This window comes from Giraffa tippelskirchi, chromosome 13 (assembly GCF_054371585.1).
Source record: "Giraffa tippelskirchi isolate mGirTip1 chromosome 13, T2T-mGirTip1v1.2.pri, whole genome shotgun sequence".
NCBI lineage: Eukaryota > Metazoa > Chordata > Mammalia > Artiodactyla > Giraffidae > Giraffa > Giraffa tippelskirchi.
In genome coordinates, this window is record NC_137287.1 from 677,500 (window position 1) to 685,182 (window position 7,683).

Here is a 7,683-nt window from a genome sequence, read left to right on the forward strand (position 1 = left end):
TTGAGCTGACTGTCAATTTCCTTGCCTCAGGACAAGACCGTGCACATCCTTATGGTGCAAGGTGCTGCTCACGTTGTTTTTTTTTTTGTAGCCAAAGGATTAAATCCACAAGCGTGAGTTGCCTCAGGAAAGGACACACTTTGAGGAGAGGGCCAGGCGCCCAGTGTTTCAAGATCAGAGAGAGACACGGGCCGGGCGAGAGGGAGTGAGAGGGAGGCCTCCCGGAGCCGAGGGCGGAGGAGAGTCCGGGAGGGACTGTGGGTCGCCGGCCTCCTGCTCCCGCCTGTGACACACAGGGCAGGGCGGGCGGTGAGCAGGGAGGGCTGCCCACACCGAGGCTGTGTCAGCAGGACTCGTGGCCGTGGGCGACAGGGACCCCCTCAAAACAGGGGCTCCCCAAAGGAGAGCGTGTTTGCTCCTGCCCGGAGATGTGCCGGGGTCCAGGGACTCGGATGGGGCCCTCCGCTTTGTGCGGTGGGGTGGAGCTGCCAGGGGAGGGAGCGTCAGCCCCGCATCGCCTGAGACAGAGGCCGGGGGAACGCTGACATGCTTTCAGGGGTAACACGCAAGGTGACGAGTGTGATGCTGAGACGCTGCTGAGAGTGAAAACGGCCGCTGTTGGTAGTTCTCTGGGGCCAGCAGGCACACGCGGGGCTCCACCCTAGTCATGCGCTTGTGGGGCTGCTCCCACCCCCGCAGACACCGCACCAGGATCACACCCAGCGGGGAGAGCTCCTCCCCAGAAAGGAAGGGGTCTCTCCGTGCTGCGTGGCCACACGTGGGTCTGCCTGTCGTGGCCTGGGGAGGAGGATGGGGACGACCAGAAGCCGAGTGAGGCCGCCCTTCCTGCCGGAGCCTGTCCTGGGAGCGGGCGGGGACGCTTGTCCTGCGGCCCCGGGCAGCTGGTCTGACCTGTCCACAGTGTCTCCCCAGGAAACCTGAGAGTCCGGGGGGGCCCACGAGGGTAGACTTGCCGACAGAAACCAGCCTCGGCCCCCCAAACCCCCAAACGTAGTGCGGAGCACAGGGTCAGCTGGACAGAGCTTCACCCCGGAAAGTGACTATACGGTGGTCCCCACGAGATGCAGCACACGAGTTGCCTCAAGACACGTTTCTAAGGAAGCGGAAGCTCACGCAGGCTCCCAAGCGAGTGGGAAGCAGCTGCACGCAGCGGAGATGACCTCACGTCTTCTCCCCCCATCTGGTAATTTTGAGATGTGATGTTATCTAGCTTATGGGGCCCCTCTGATCCCGGAATCTGGGTCACATGACTGCTGCTCACTCCAGCCTCTGACAGTAAGCCCGTGTGAGCGCTTCAGTTCCAATCTCCTCCGTGTACTGTCAGAAAGGACCGCCCAGCACAGCGCCTTGCTCACTGTCCGTCCAGTAAGGGGTGAGTGGCTGGTGGGCGGCAATTGTGCCTGTAAAGCTCCGTCTCTGCCTGGAAGTGCACGGGCACGGTTGGAAGGGAAAGGATGATGCGGTGGGAGTGGGGTGAAAGCCTCACCCTGTAAGGACTTTTTCTTTTCTACATTTAATTTTTTTTATATGTAAACACAAACAATGGTTATAAGTATAAGCCCTTAAAAAGGGTGTGATGTGTTTCTTTTTAATTATTGTCTGACCGTGTTGGGTCTTAGCTCCAGCACGCAGCGGCTTCCGCGTGTCACGCAGGGTCTTCCGCTGTGACGCACGGACTCTCTGGGGGCGCGCTGGCTCCAGAGCGCGTGGCCTCGGTAGTTGTGGCTCTGGGGCTTAGTTGCTCTGCAGCACATGGCATCTTAGTTCCCTGACCAGGGACAGAACCTGCGTCCCCTGCATTCCGAGGTTTGCAAGGTGGAGTCTAAACCACTGGACCAGCAGGGAAGTCCCTTTGTTCCTTACCTTTTTGTGAGGACATTTTAAGCCTCCTTTCAGAGTCAGTCCTCCGCTGACTTGTGGCCATGGCTGTGCGCGATTCCCCTTCACCCTAGGGGTCCCATCGCCTGGGTTCTGTGGTCGCTTACGTGATGGGAGTAGATCAAACTGCTCCTCCTCCCACCGAGAGGAGCCTTTGGCCCAGTCCCATCCCCCGCAGCTAGGAGTCGGACACAACTGAGCGACTTCACTTTCACTTTTCACTTTCATGCATTGGAGAAGGAAATGGCAACCCACTCCAGTATTCTTGCCTGGAGAATCCCAGGGACGGGGAAGCCTAGTGGGCTGCCGTCTATGGGGTCACACAGAGTCGGGCACAACTGAAGTGACTTAGCAGCAGCATCCCCCGCAGAGGGCGACGCGCGGGCTGTGTGTGTCTCCTCGACTCACTGCCTGTGGAGACAGGCGGGGGAGCCCTGGGCCAGCACACCCAGAAGGACAACTGGAACCCAGATGGACCTGCATCTCCGTTAGCGGTGTTACCGACACTTCCCTCCTAGTTTCCAGACGTGCGGGTGCTGGGGAAGCTGTGGGGGCTCGGGGTCCTCTGAGCTGTCTGGACAACAATCCTGGGATATGAAATGATTTCAGTGTGAAAAGCTGAAGCTGTGTCTGCCTGCAGATAGCAAAACTTCTGCTTCTTTTGCAAGCCTGCCAGTTGAAAAGGCACCCGGCTGCTACATCCTGGAGCAGAGCAGGAGGGGCAGCCGCCCTCTCTACCGGCTGGGCAGGGACACTGTTCCCCCTCATGGCTTCTGGGGGAGACATGGAAGTACCTTGTGGACTGTGCACGTTAACCCGGAACGCCAACATTCGGCGACCTCTGCAGCTGCCGCTGAAAACATCTCGATCGCAAATCTAGACAAGTACTGTTGCATTCTGATGCTTTTGCCAAAAAAAAAAAAAGCTTCATCTTCCAGAAGAGTTATAGAAAGGACTTACTGATAAGTACGTGAGTGCATGCTAAGTGGCTTCAGTCGTGTCCAACTCTTTGCGACCCCATGGACTGTAGCCCACCAGGCTCCTCTGTCCATGAGATTCTCCAGGCAAGAATACTTACTGGAGTGGGTTGCTATTTCCTTCTCCAGGGGATCTTCCCGACCCAGGGATCAAACCTGTATCTCTTACATCTCCTGCATTGGCAGGTGGGTTCTTTACCACTATTGCCACCTGCGAAGCCCTTTTGACAAGTACAAATTTCTGATAACTTTCAGATCATATTGCTGAACTGGGCAAGAAATCAAAGAATTCTAATGGAAAACCTGATGGCTTCATAAAACTGTTACCAGAAGATTAAAATCAAGAATTAATCACATAGGACTGATGAATATGGTTACAATTTTTTGGTGTTTGTGTGAAATATTTACTGGGTTTTAATCAACATTTTCCAGCTATAAGAAAACCCTCCCCCTCAAGATAATTATGACTTAAAGCAATTTGGTGAATTACACTTTGTAAGTAGAATTGACACATTTATCTTTTTAAATATTTTTGCTTATTTATCTGGGTGCACCAGGTCTCAGGTGCAGCATGTGAGATCTGGTCCCCTGACCAGAGACTGAACCCAGGCCCCTGCACTGGGAACACAGTCTTAGCTATAGGGCTACCAGGGAAGTCCCAATAATTCATTTAAGAGATAGGAAATTTGGGGAGTCCCCTGGCAGTCCAGTGGTTAAGACTTATACTTTCACTGCCGTGGCCCAGGTTCAGTCCCTGGTCGGGGAACTAAGATCCCATAGGCCTGAGGCGCAGCCAAGAAGGAGAGAAGAATGCTCTCTGCTGAGGAGGCTGCTCGGTGCAGATGCACAGCGCGCTAGCGGGCAGGGAGGAGGCCCGGCCTGCCAAGAAAACGCTCATTTTTACTGTGTTACATAAAATACTGATTTTATTTCATTAATTTCCCCTTTCTATAATTAATCTTTCAGTAGAACACATAAGGTGATCAAGTTAAATCTTTTTTAATTTTAGTTCTCGGACCAGTATTCCCCCAATTTTCCATTTCTTCAATCACTGCTGAGGCTTCCCTGGCGTTCCAGTAGCATGACTCCGTGCTCCCCGGGCAGGGGGCCGGGTTCGGGGCCTGGTCGGGAAACTAGACCCTGGTTGCCACAACCCAGACCCGGTGCGGCCAAATAATTAAATATTAAAGTAAAAACCTATTGATTAATTTGTCATTGACAGTTGATACTATTTCCAGTGTTCTTGGTTTTTAACTATTGTTCTGATCTGAGCTGCCTCCAGTCCCTCCAGCCTCTGGATCCCTGGTCTGAAATCCATGAGAACTCAGGGTACAGTCCAGGGCCAACAGCAACGATGCAAAGTCACCCTTTTGTCTTCCCCCGTGTTGGTTCCTGAGGGGGTTCTGAGTCAGTGGCGACCAGCCTGGCTTCCCTGGAATGCTGTGATGCGGCCTTCCCTCCCCAGGCTGGCCCTCGGCTGGCCCCAAATCACCACCTTAAATATTAAAGCCACCTGTGCCCTCGCAGCTCCATTCTGAAGATGGGGTGGTGTGTGTGTGGCTGGCTGGCTGCTACATTTGTTCATTATTTTAATCCATGCATACTAGCTAGGACTGCAACACTGTTTCTTTAATCCACAAATGTTAGTCTGGAATTGAGAAGGACCCAGTTTCCCACTGCAGCCTGGAGGAAAAGGAGGGCTGTCCTTTGTTCTGCTTACCAGGCCTCAGGGAGGTCTGTGCCTCACCCTTTAATCCAGGGGGATGTTCAGGCCACCCAGCCAGGGGTCTGATGAAGACTTGATCAAACAACATGCTTTGCTGGGTGCTGTTGTGGGGGGAGCATACGATTTGAGTTTGTAAGCTTCATGGAGAAAGAAAACATGTACACTAAAAAATAAAAAGAGGACTTCCCTGGTGGCTCAGTGGAGAAGAATCTGCCTGGCAACGCAGGAGACACAGGTTCAATCCTGATCCGGGAAGATCCCACAAACCGCAGAGCAGCTAAGCCCGCGAGCCTGTGCTCTAGAGCCCGGGAACCGCAACTGCTGAAGCTGGTGCGCCCTAGAGCTCGCGCACCGCGGCCAGAGAAGAGCCCTGCAGCAGTGAAGACCCAGCACAGCCAAAAATAAAGAAGTCATTTTTTTTTAAAAGTAGTCCAACCCAGAGCAGCGCCTGGGCAGAGGTGAACGACAAGAGACCAGTGACCGCGGTGTCACTCAGGGAGCAGGTCCCTGGCTGGAGCCGTCCCAGGAGCTGCCGTGGGAGCTGGCGGCCCGAGGTGAGCCTTGGAGGGGCCGCAGGGCGTTGACGAAGGTGTGGGGAAGGAGGGGTCACTGCTGTGGATGCACGTGGGCGGTGGGAGAGCGGGGGACCTCCCAGGGCACCCCTCCTCTCCCGCAAGGCTCCTCGGGCAGAGCTCAGCCACGCCAGTGGTCAGTGGCCACTGCCTGCGGAGTCCATCTGCCCCGGCGTCGCAGGGTTTGAGGGAAAGTTTTCATGGGTCTGGGATCAGAAGGAAGGTCCCAACCCTCAAGGTCTTCCCCAGAGGGACTCAGGTTCAAACCCAGTGTTACTTACACTCAAACACTTTGTCCTCTGAGATCAGGAATCGTCCTGTCTCTGTTGTTGACGGCCAAGCCCGCGCCGAGCCGAATCGCGTTGATGTGGCCGTTTCATGACACCGTGGTGCGGTTGGGAGTTCTGCTGGAGGGGGAGAAGCGATGAGGCTCGGCGAGCGCAATGTGCTCGGGAGGGGCAGGGGAAGCAGGTGTGAACCCCCTGGGCAGCAGCCCCTGCCAGCCCCAAGCCCCAGAAGCACCAGCAAACCCCCGACGTTCCTTTGGAAAGGGCTCCTGCCCTTCTCTGCCAGCAGCTGAAGCTGTAAACACACACTAATTGTAGCAGTAAATTACCCGGCCGTTCCTCCGCCGTCAGGGCAGGCGATGAGCCTCCGGACAGGACCGCGGGTCCCCGCGGCTGCCATGGGCTCCCCCCCAGGTGCTGCCGGGGCCCTGCGTCAGTGGCTCAAACAGTGGCGCGGAGGCTCTGCTGCAGGAAAGGCGACCCCACCAGGAACACACGTGCAGCCCCTTCTGGAGGTCAGCGGGCAGCCTCTCGGAGGGGGCGTGGGGTCGGGGCTCCGTGGGGAGCGGACCCCTCCGGCTCAGCTGCGGGAGGGAGCCCGTGCCGGCGGCCGCACGCGCTCCACCTCAAGCCCCCGGCCGCCAAGCCGCTCTGCTCCTAGCAGCGGATGCCATCTCGGGTGGGGGGCCGCCTGGGACCTGGGTCTGAGCCCTCCTCCCACGGTCTGCCCGTGCGCCTCTTCACAGACCTTGACCCGACCCTCCAGTCTCCTTCCAGGCCCGGCAGCACAGCCGTGTCCCTGACCTCTGCCCGTGGGCCGCTGTTCTTCACCCCGTGGATGATGGCGACCAAAAGACAGCTATGCTGTCTGAGGCTCTGGCCACGGGGAGATCTCCCCACCCTTCCGGACCACCCATGGGCCCCCAGAGTTTACCACTGTTAGGAGTTGTCTTTTTAAATGACAGATTTCATTTTCCAATACAGTTTAAGGTTTCCCCTCCCCTGGTACAATTTCCCTGATTATTACCATCTGGCCTTAGCAAGGTGGATTTGCTACAATTGATGAACCAATAACTACACAACAGTATTCACTAAAACCCATAGTTTATGTTCAAGGTCTCTCCTTGTGTAGCTCGGTTCTGTGGGTTTTAACAGACGAACAACCGCTCGCGTCCACCAGCACGTCATCACTCAGAGCCGCTGCACTGCCCAAACCCCCTCTGCTCACCTCTTCATCCTCCCCGCCGTACCGTCCCGACAAGCACCTTCGCACTGTCTCTGTAGTTCCGCCTTCTCCAGAGGATCACAGAGTTGGAATCACATAGTCTGTAGCCTTTTCAGACCGGCTTCTTCCCTCAGGGACATGCGTTCAGGGCTCCTCCGTGTCTGATAGCTCATTACTTTTCGGCGTTGAATGATACTCCACTGTTTGCCTGGACCACAGTTTGCTTGTCCATCACCTGCTGAAGGACTCCTGGGTCACTTCCGGGTTTCACAATGAATAGAGCTGCGGGCAGTATGCAGCGCAGGTGCCTGTGCGGGCGCGTGTTGTCCGTCCAGGTGGGCGGATACCGAGGAGGGGGCTGCTGGACCGAGTGGTGGGTGTCCATCTACTTTTGTGAGACCGCCCCCCGCCTCTTCCCCCGGCGCTGGCTGCAGTTCCTGTCGCTCCCTGTCGTCACCCGCGTTTGGTGTCGCCGTGCTGCAGACTCTCGCCTTTCTGACGGGCGAGCGGCGGCATCGCGTGGTTGTCTGAACGTTCATTTCCCGAACCTTGTGCCGCGAGCATCCCATCACGCCCTCCCCGGCCTACATGTACCTTCTGGGTGGAGTCTGTTCAGATCTTCCACCCGGTTTTCAGTTGGGTTTGCTGTCTTCCTGTGCCTTTAGGAATTCTGTGTGGGTGCAAATTCCTTCTCATTATTACTATTTACTCCTGGCTGTGCGGGGCGCTCTCTCTCGTGAAGCGCGGGCTCTCGGGCCCAGGGCTCCGTGGCTGTGGTGCCCGGGCTTCGTTGCTCTGAGGTGCATGGCATCTCCCAGATCAGGGCTGAACCCGCGTCCCCTGCAGGTGGGTTCTTTACCACTGAGCTGCCAGGGAAGCCCTTGCATGCAAATTCTTTATCAGACAATATTGCTTTCTGAGTATTTTCTCCCAGTCTGTGACTTGCCTTTTCATACCTTTAGTATGTTTTCACAGAGCACGCTTTTTTTAAATTTTA